At 46.5% G+C, this 10,694-nt stretch overlaps 1 non-coding gene across 1 annotated transcript; it reads right to left on the bottom strand.

The window, feature by feature from the left end:
• Positions 1-6,482: 6,482 nt before the first annotated feature.
• Positions 6,483-6,554, bottom strand: TRNAC-GCA (transfer RNA cysteine (anticodon GCA)). The gene has a single exon. It is a non-coding gene; the product is annotated as a tRNA-Cys (tRNA).
• Between the last annotated feature and the right edge of the window lie 4,140 nt (positions 6,555-10,694).

Raw genomic sequence — 10,694 nt, forward strand, 5'->3', positions numbered from 1 at the left:
TCCCCAATCGCTGTGTGTTCACACACAGCGGCGGGGACGATGGCCTGCTATAATGTATAGCAGGCCATCTCTGCTCGTCGGCACGGGGGGTGATTAACCCCTCCCGTGCCGACGATCCCTGCTATATGCTGATCAATACAGATCAGCATATAGCAGCTAAATTCAGCTTTCCGGGTCATCGGTGACCCGGTGACCTGGAAAGCAATGGCGATTGGTGCTGTCTGAGATAGCACCAATCGCCATAAGTGTCCCCACCAAAGATGGCGCCGATGCCACCCCCACGATCGCCGTAATAGGCCGGCAAGTACTGGCCAGCCCATCACGGCGATCATACTGTAAAAACACAGTTGTGCTGAGTTCTGCACCCCTCAGCTAGGTAGCTGAGGGGTGCAGAACAGGTGTGTGTGGTGCAGGTGTACCATACTCACCTGATCTGGGCGTCCGGAGCGAAGATCTGCGGTCCGCGCCGTCCTCGCGTCTTCTTCGCTTCACTTCCGGGTTCGGTCGTCCAGCGTCGGAAATCTTCGGAAACGCTCGGGTTCGGCGGGTCTCGGCAATCTCTGGCAGTGTCGCTCTACTGCCCCCTAGCGGCTGATCAGTGAATATCATTCACTGATCAGTTGCTTTGGGTTAAAAAGATTTTTTAATTTTTTTTTCCTAACGCCGCTGAATGCTGATCAGCATCGCACATAAGTGCGCCGCTGATCAGCAACTCCTCCATTTTGGCGTAGGGGCGTTTTTTCCCCCCCTATATCCTACCGCCACTGTCTGCTGATAAGTGCCGCACATAAGTGCGGCATTTATCAGCAGCTCCTTTCTTGGCGTAGGGATATTTTTTCTTACTGTCAAAAACACGTAAAAAACACTACATTACACCACACTACATGGAATAAAGTTTTACACTACACCACTACACATTTACATACCCCATATACCAATCCCCGGATAAAGATGGCCCCCAGGGTGTTTTTGGCATCAGAGGCATACGCTATTATTGCCTCAGACACCGAAACAGCCAGTGAGGATGAATGGGGGGATCCTTCGTTCCTCCATTCATCCTCATCGTCCTTATCATCCAGTGACGTGTCTGGGGGTAGCGTAGCGTACGCTGCCCCCCAGACACGTCTTTTCCGCCAGTACCGTCCCAATAAGAGATCACGGTATGGCGTGAAATTCTACAAACTCTGTGAGCGTACCTCAGGGTGCACTTACAGATCCAGGGTACGAGCACACTGCGGAATGGCGAAGGATAACCCTTTGTGCATTCCGCAGCTGGCACTTACCGGCGGACTGGTGGAGGCGCGCGTTTCCGCCCGTGTCATAGATTCCATTCTATGCACGGGCGGATTCCATTGTCCGTCCAAAGAATGAACACGTTCATTCTTTGGACAGAGGGCGGAATTCGCCCGTGCATAGAATGGAGTGTGACACGAGAGGAGACACACGCCTGCATCAGTCCGCCGGCGGGTGCCAGCTGCGGAATGCACAAAGGGTTATCCTTCGCCATTCCGCATTGTGCAGGTACCATTACAGTGTATGAAGGAAGGGACACCCGAATCCTGCCCCCAGATGCCCCCCCATCCTCGGAGTTAGTGGGGAGATCGTTTGGGAACTGATCTTCCCACTGCTGGATAAAGGTTACCACCTGTACGGGGATAACTTTTATACCAGCACCCCCTCTTCTGGTCCCTCACTGCCCGAGCTACTGTAGCTTGCGGCATGATCCGAAAATATCAGAAGCAGTAATAAAGCCTTCATATTTAGCAGCCATGGAGCGGACCCAGCACTTCTGGATATGAAGGACCCCGTATCGCACCAGGGCAACATTTTCCAGGTGACGTCCCCCACACTGGAAAACAGGAGACCCCAGAAGAAGTGCAGAGTGTGGGGTAACAGGGGGATCAGAAAGGACACCATTTTCCAGTGTGACACATGTCCTGATCACCCCGGCCTCTGCATACAGCATCGCTTCAAGGCGCTCCACACGTTATTGGAGATCTACATTTTCTAAATTCTGTCCCTTATTCCTATTTCACGGGTCACGTTGATCCAGGGATTATTCTGATCGCCATTATGGAGTCGGGAAGGAATTTTTCCCCTGTGATGAGGCTTCTGTCGTCTGCCTTACGAGGGTTTTTTTTTTGCCTTCCTCTGGATCAACACAGGTTGAATTTGATGGACACCTGTCATTTTCAACCTTATAAACTAATAATTGGCCTAATACCCCCCCAAAAAAATTAGAATTGTCCCTTTTCCCCAGCTAAATAGGTATGGCCGCCATTCCCATTAGAGGATGCCATGATGCAATTACAAAGCCTCTGTGCGGCCAGGACAGTAGAAACCCCCCACAAGTGACCCCATTCTGGAAACTACACCCCATAAGGAATCTAACGAGGGCGGCAGTGGGGATATGGCCCCCTGGTGACGGGCACATTTGTGGCGTGAAAATGAAAAAAAAAATATTTTTTATTTTCACGGTACATGTTCCACATATGTGCCCATCACCAGTGGGGTCCATATGCTCACTGTACCCCCTTGTTGGATTCCTTATGGGGTGTAGTTTCCATAATGGGGTCACTTGTGGGGGGTTTCTACTGTTCTGGCAGCACAGGAGCTTTTTAATTGCGACATGGCCTCCATCCTCCATTCCAGCCTCTAAATGGCGCTCTGTCCCTTTGGTGGCTTGCCCTTGTGCCCATATGGCACATTATGTCCACATGTGGGGTATTTTCGTACTCAGGGGAAATTACCCTACACGTTTTGTGTTCACTTTCTTTTTTAACCCCTTGTGGAAAAGGAAAAAAATCAAGGCTAGACTAACATATAGTGTAAAAAATGTTTACTTTTTACACTAAATTATTGATCCTGTCTTGATTTTTTCATTTTCACAAGGGGTTAAAAGATAAAAAAAAACACTAAATGTGTAGAGCAATTTCACCTGAGTACGGAAATACCCCACATGTGGACATAAAGCACCATGCGGGTGCAGGGTAAGCCTCCAAAAGGAAGGAGCGCCATTTGGCTTTTGGAGGCTGGATTTGGCTGGAATGGAGTTCGAGGGGCCATGTTGCATTCAAAAGGCCCCTGTGTTGCCAAGACAGTTGAACCCCCCACAAGTGACCCCATTATGGAAACTACACCCCTCAGGGAATGTAACAAGGGGTGTAGTAAGCATATGGACCCCACTGGTGACGGGCACAAATGTGGAACAATATGGCGTGAAAATAAAATATTAAATTTTTTACACTATAATGTTGGTTTAGCCTTAAATTTTTCATTTTCACAAGAGGTTAAAAGAGTAAAAAACACACATAATTTGTAGAGCAATTTTCCCCGAGTCCGTAAATACCCCACATGTGGACATAAAGCGCCATGTGGGTGCAGGACAAGCCTCCGAAGGGAAGGAGCGCCATTTGGATTTTGCAGGCTGGATGTGGCCAGAATGGATGATGAACGCCATGTCGCATTTACAGAGCCATTGTGCTGCCAAAACACTGGAAACCCCCCACATGTGACCCCATTCTGGAAACTACACCCCTCAAGGAATCTAACAAGGGGTGCAATGAGGATATGGACCCCTTGATGACGGGCACATTAGTGCCGTGAAAGTGAAAAAATGAAAATTTTCACTTTCACGTCACATTGTTCCACATTTGTGCCCATCACTAGTGGGGTCCATATCCTCATTGCACCCCTTGTTAGATTCCTTGAGGGGTGTAGTTTCCAGAATGGGGTCACTTGTAGGGAGTTTCCAGTGTTTTGGCAGCACGAGGGCTCTGTAAATGCGACATGACCCTTGAAATCCATTCCAGTAAAATACAGCTTCCAAAAGCCAATTGGCGCTCCTTCCCTTTGGAGGCTCGTCCTGCGCCCGCTTGGCACTTTATGTCCACATGTAGGGTATTTCTGTACTCGGGAGAAACTGCGCTACATGTTTGGTGTTTTTCTTTTCTTTTATCCCCTTGTAAAAATGAAAAATGAAAGCTAGAACAACATTTTAGTGTAAAAAATAGAATTTTTCCTTTTTTACACCACATTGTTCTGAAAATCTGTGAAGCACCTGTGGGGTCCAGATCCTCACCGCACCCCTTGTTACATTCCTCGAGGGGTGTAGTTTTCTAAATGGTGTCACTTTAGGGGTGTTGTTTAGGTTTTGGCACCCCAGAGCCTCTGCCAACCTGAAGTGGTACAGTCAGAAATGACCAAATATAACGGAGGCATTGAAATTCACTAGGCGCTCCCTTATATCTGAGGCTTGTGGTTGCGTCAAATAGCGCAATAGGGTCACATATGGGGTATTTCTATAAACTGCAGAAACGGGGCAATCAATATTGGGGTGCATTTCTCTGGTAATAGGTTTATCATTATGAAAGATATTGGATTACAATAAAATCTCTGCACAGAAAATAAAATTTTCTAATTTCTTACACACTTGGCTTTTATTTCTGTGACTCCCCTAAAGGGTTAAAAAACTTTCTGGAGTTTGGGGGGTGCAGCTTCTGAAATGGGGTTCTTTGTGGTGCTTTCTAACATACAGTCCCCTCAAATACACTTTCAGGCTATGTTCACACTACGTATATGTCCGGCCGCATACGTATGAAACTCCGGCCGAGACTTTACGCAAGTTGTGGCCGGATACGTACGGAACGCAAACTTACGCCCGTAGTGTACTTACGCTTCCTGAGCGCTCTTCGTAGCGATCTGACAGCGGTCTTTTCCTTGGAAATCTTCGCCTAGCCTCGGACACCCCACAGAACCTTTTGGATCGGCACAACAAGCTTTTAAAATGAAGAAATCACCACTACGTACGGGACTGCATGTAACGCTACGGGCGTAAATTACGGCATTTCCGTCCCGAAATAATGGTCTGGTTCATTTTTTACGGCGCCGTATACAATCTGGGCGTAAGTTCGTACGTAGTGTGAACTGTGCGGCCGTAGATCGTATACTTTACATTGTACGCAAACTACGTAAGTTTCCGGCCGCTTATTCACGGAACGCGCTACGGCCGGAAACTTACGTAGTGTGAACCCAGCCTAAACCTGAAGAGGTCCCTAAAAATATCTGATTTTGAAATTTTACTAAAAATTTGGAAAATTGCTGCTAATGTTTTAAGCTTTCTATTGTCTAAAAAAAATGAAATATAGTTTAATAAAAGCTACCAACATAAAGTAGACATGTTGCTAATGCTATTTAATATATAATTTATGTGGTATAACCATTTTCTGTATAAGCAGAAAGGTTTCAAAGTTGGAAAAATGCATTTTTTCACAATTTTTCACGTTATTTTGGTGTTTTTCATAAAGATTTGTTATAAGTATCGGCTCCATTTTACCAGAAATGTAAAGTACAATATGTTATGAGAAAACAATCTCAGAATCGGCTCGATAGGTAAAAGCATCCCGAAGTTATTAATGAATAAAGTGACACTGGTCATATTCATAAAATTTTTCTCTGTCCTTAAGGCCATTTCAGGCTCTGTCCTTAAGGGGTTAAAATAGTATCTGATGCTGCAGGGAGAAAATGTTCTGTTTATTTAGCAAAAAAATTTAAAAATCGAGATTTAAATCGAGAATTGTCCCAAAAAATCAAGATTTAATTTTTTGCCCATATCGCCCAGCCCTATGTCTTACACAAGGACTGAATAATAAAATTTCTAGAGTAGATTGCTGCTGGGCACAAATAGTCAGAACACATAACATCATTGATAGCGCCAACGATGAAGATAACTAAAATGTAGCCAACAGTTCATATAATATAATTCTGTAAGTAACAAAAAAAACCCATAATTAAACAGGTTACATTATGTAACCAGACCCAATACAGACCCCCATAATGTAATACAGACCCCGTTATGTAACCAGACCCAAGACAGACCCCCATAATGTAATACAGACCCCGTTATGTAACCAGACCTCAGAGAAACCTCAATAATGTAATACAGACCCCCAGACAGACTCCCATAATGTAATACAGACCCTATTATGTAGCCAAACCACAGACAGACCCCCATCATGTAACCAGACCCCCATGATGTTATAAAGACCCTCAAAATGTTATACAGACTCTCAAAATGCAGTACAGACTCTCAAAATGTAATACTTACCTGGGACAGACCCCCATAACGTAATAAATGTCCACAGTCAGACCTCTATAATATAATTTAGACCCCAGACTCCATAATGTTATATAGACCCCAGAATGTAATAATGCCCTCCCAAACCCCTATAATATAATACATAGACAGACCCCCATGTAATAAGACATCCCTATAATGTAATACAGATCCTGTCTCAGTTCTGTAATCCGGCCTCTACCATCATGATGGTCACATGACTTGGGCCTACCACACGTCAGATACTCTGTATGAGTGGTAGTATGTGATCTCTGCAGTTCCTCCAGCTGGCTATGCTCCCAGGTGATATGAGTGTTATTACTATAAATAACTTTTTACAGGACTTACAGGAAAAACAGGACTTACAAGGGGGCACCCGGATTTGAACCAGGGACCTCTCGATCTGCAGTCGAATGCTCTACCACTGAGCTATACCCCCTCTGCTGTTTAGTATAGATAGTGTCATTGTACATTGCGGAGGGTGTGTATCCTGTGTAAACCTTCCATTCTATTGCATTATTTTCTGCTGACTGGTAATAACACTTACACCAAACAGAAAAAGGTCACATATCAAAAGGAATAGGACTAGCCTGTTTGGTATCTACTATCCTATAGTACACCATATGATTTTTGTATATATCCTACCTAATAAAATGACCTCTTATGGACGAATGAAATGTAGTATGTAAGGGACCAGATAATACACTGCTGTTTTAAGATCCAAGTGGCTTGTCACCCTCCAAGAATACTGGTGTGAATGAGCAAACTGCAAGCGTAATTGTCACTAGAGATGATCGAACATCGGGAATTTTCAGGTTCATTCAAACTCGAACCTTCTTGAACCTTTGTCATTTGATTCCTGATGCTTTTCCATTCCGTGGGGAAGATGGAGACAGCCCGAGTACCGCCTGGAAAACATGGATACAACCTAGGTAATAGTGTGCAGTGGGGATATCTGATGCAGGCGCGCACGGATGTGCCCGCATCACAACTCTGCGGCTGCAAAGATCATGATTAGAGATGAGCGAACCTGGAGCATGCTCGAGTCCATCCGAACCCGAACGTTCGGTATTTGATTAGCGGGGGCTGCTGGACTTGGATGAAGCTCTAAGGTTGTCTGGAAAACATGGATACAGCCAATGACTATATCCATGTTTCCACATAGCCTTAGGGCTTTATCCAACTTCAGCAGCCCCCGCTAATCAAATGCCGTACGATGGGGTTCGGATGGACTCGAGCATGCTCCAGGTTCGCTCATCTCTAATCATGATCTTTTCAGAGACCCGACTTCATGGTATTATAGGTTATATATGTGGTGTTAGTGTCTATGCAATTTTTGGACCTTATATAGTACTGTCATTTTAAATAAGAAGTCCGTTGGATTATCAGATCTGGCGGCTGGCAGGGCAGAATTGATTACAAGTACTAACTTACCCAGTGCCTGCAGTAAGTGTTTGAACCGATCGTGGGACCCCTACCGGGATCTCCGGAGATTGACAGGTCACGACCCGGCTGATGGACTGTCTACTCACCGCGGGCACGGGGAGAGGTTAGTTAGTACTTGTAATCAATTTCCCCCCTGCCGGCTGCAGGATTTTATAATCCGCCGGACTTCTCCTTTAAACGCACTTGTATTTTATTGACATATATGCTATTATATATACATTAGTGTTTATAAGTCCAAATCATAATTTACTATAATATTTATATGTGCCCCAGATTTTGCCCAGTGTGTCCCATGTAAGTGTCTTATACTGTATATGATTACTCAGTATGTCCCAGTATCTCCTGCACTGTATATACATAGAGGAGACCCTCTGACTGTATACACAGCACAGGTGTTGGGTCACAGATAGATACAATGGTGGTAGATAGTGGAGTGCAGTAAGGGGACTGGCAAAGCTGAGTACAGACTGCTCACTGACAGCTGTCACCACATGCACTGTATATACCTATAGGAGGATCTTTCCTAGAAGACAGCACAGGAGCTGGGACAGACGTGTGTAGGGATGATGGGAGTTACCGCTACAGTTGTCTGATGCACTTATACAGGAGAGGAGTGGGAGGAAGGAGCTGATGCAGTGTGCTGCTGGGAAATGTAGTTTCCGCTTGGTGACATGGTCCCTGAAGCAGGACCGCCATCTCCATACTGTGAGGCAGACTGTACACTGGTCAAAAAGGGTCTTCAGAGGAAGCTTATTCCTGGATATGGCCGTCTGTGTACAATAACTGAGCGTAGGAGGCCTTAGACAGAGTAATTTCTTCTGGGATAAATCCAATAAAGACATTTTTTTTAAAGGATTCCTCCAGCAAAGCAAAAATTCTTTCATATCAACTGGTGCCAGAAAGTGCCAGAGATTTGTAATTTACATCTATTAAAAAATCTAATCTTCCAGTACTTATCAACTGCTGTATGTTCTGCAGAAAGTGTTGTATTTATTCCAGTCTGGAAAATTTTTCTATGAAGCTGTGATACTGCTGTCGACAGTTCCTGACATGGACAGGTCTGCTATTACCATCAGCTCTAAGGCCACACTACATGAGCTCCACCATTACATAATATGAGTAATAATCTACCCTCTACACTACAGGGACCAATGAATCTGCAGATCAGCCATATTGAAGACGCTGCCCTGGCTTCTGTAGATGGATTATGGTGATTTGTTTAGGACTGTGTGGTTTATGATATAACTGACCCTTTCATCAGGTTATCTAGTACATTAAACAATAGTGATAATTAATGTACACACATGACCATAAAATGATTAAAGGGGCATTCCACCCAGGCCCTCCCCACACAATCGAATCCTCTCCCGCACTGTTCTGTTTTAAGATTTTGTAACTCGTGGACCAAAGTCAAAATGGCGCCGGCTTGGAAACAACATCTCCCGGCATGGCTCATGTCTCCATGATAAGCATCAGGCCCAGGCGGTGCAGGTAGGTCAGCTGGTGTGGTCAGTGCGAACCCCTTCCAGAGCAAGGAGGAAGAAGCCAAAGAGGAGGAGGAAGAAGAGGTCAGGAAAAATGATCCCTCGACACCTGCCCCATCACCTCTCTAGCAGCCTGGTATCTACCAGAGGAGAATGAGCTTGCCCTCCTACAGCTTCCCAGGACCCAGCTGGCTGCGCCCTCTGTGGAGCCCAGGTGGGTATAGCTGGAAGGGGTGGTGGCGCTTTTGCTGCGGGCTCAGGAACTGCAAACCGAGCTGCTGGAGATCGGCAGGGATCGGCTCCGGGACTACTCCTGTGACCAACTGCAAACAGATGAGTTAGTGACACCTAATGGTGATCGGGCAGCGGGAGGAGGCTATGTCACACAGCATCCTCCCCCTGCCTCTGCCCGGAGGGGAGCCGCGCTCCCCTCGGGCAGTTAACCCCATAAACGCTGCGGTCAATGCGACCGCAGCGTCTATGGGGAGATTCCTGGCCTCCCGCCAATCGGGCGGCGGGGAGGAGGCTGCAGAACGTTGCCTCCCCCCACCGCCACTACCAGTATGTCCCCCGGCCCCCTCCCCGCGTCCCCCGATATCGGCGGATCGCCGCTATTACCGTTATAGCGGCGATCCGCCGGTACCTGGCATTACCTGCACCGCCGCCAGCTTTCATCTCCCCCCACCGTGAATCCACGGTGGGGGGAGATGAAAATGTATAAATAAGACCCCAGATCAGCCCCCCTAGTGGGCGATCACTAACCCGCTCCCCTCCCCGGGCGGCCATCACATCCAAGATGGCCACCCCCATTCCTGCGAACAAACGATGTTTGTTTGCAGGGATGGAAATGAATAAATGATCAAAGCCCCATGCTCTCCGCCACCGGAGGTAGCGAAGAGCATGGGGTAGTGATCGGGGACCCCCCCCGTGTGGTCCCGGAGCAGGCGATCGGCGGTATATACTATATACCGCTTATCGCCTATTCCCAGTGCAAAGATGCACTTTTTATCCCCTGTCACCATAAATCATTGGTGACAGGGGATAAAAAGTGTCAGTGTGTCGCCCCCCAAGTCGCCCCCCAGTCACCCCCCTTCCCCATATACATTACCTGATCCAGGGAGGTCCATCCTCCTCGACGTCCAGGCTGATTCTGAAGTGCGCATGCGCTCCAGAATCAGTTATCTTGGAAAATTTAAAGTGACAGAGACCAATTTGGTCTCTGTCACTGAACTATGATTACTGTGATAGAAAATATCACAGTAATCATAGTAATACAGTGAAAATGAATGTATAAAGTACAAAAAGTGAAAAACATACAAAAAAATAAAACACACACTTTTTATTATAGTAATAATTGCAGTTTACTCCCAAATTACCCCTAACCCCCCCAGATTACCCGTAACCACCGCAGGTTGCCCATATCCGCCCCAGGTTGCCCGTAACCACCACAGGTTGCCCGTATCCGCCCCAATTTGCCTGTAATCACGCCAGATTGCATGTAATCACCGCACGTTGCCCATAACCACCGCACGTTGCCTATAACCACCACACATTACCCATAACCACTGCACGTTGCCCATAACCACCGCACGTTGCCTATAACCACCGCACGTTGCCTATAACCACCACACATTGCCCATAACCTACGC

The sequence above is a fragment of the Dendropsophus ebraccatus genome, chromosome 14 (assembly GCF_027789765.1).
Source record: "Dendropsophus ebraccatus isolate aDenEbr1 chromosome 14, aDenEbr1.pat, whole genome shotgun sequence".
Lineage (NCBI taxonomy): Eukaryota > Metazoa > Chordata > Amphibia > Anura > Hylidae > Dendropsophus > Dendropsophus ebraccatus.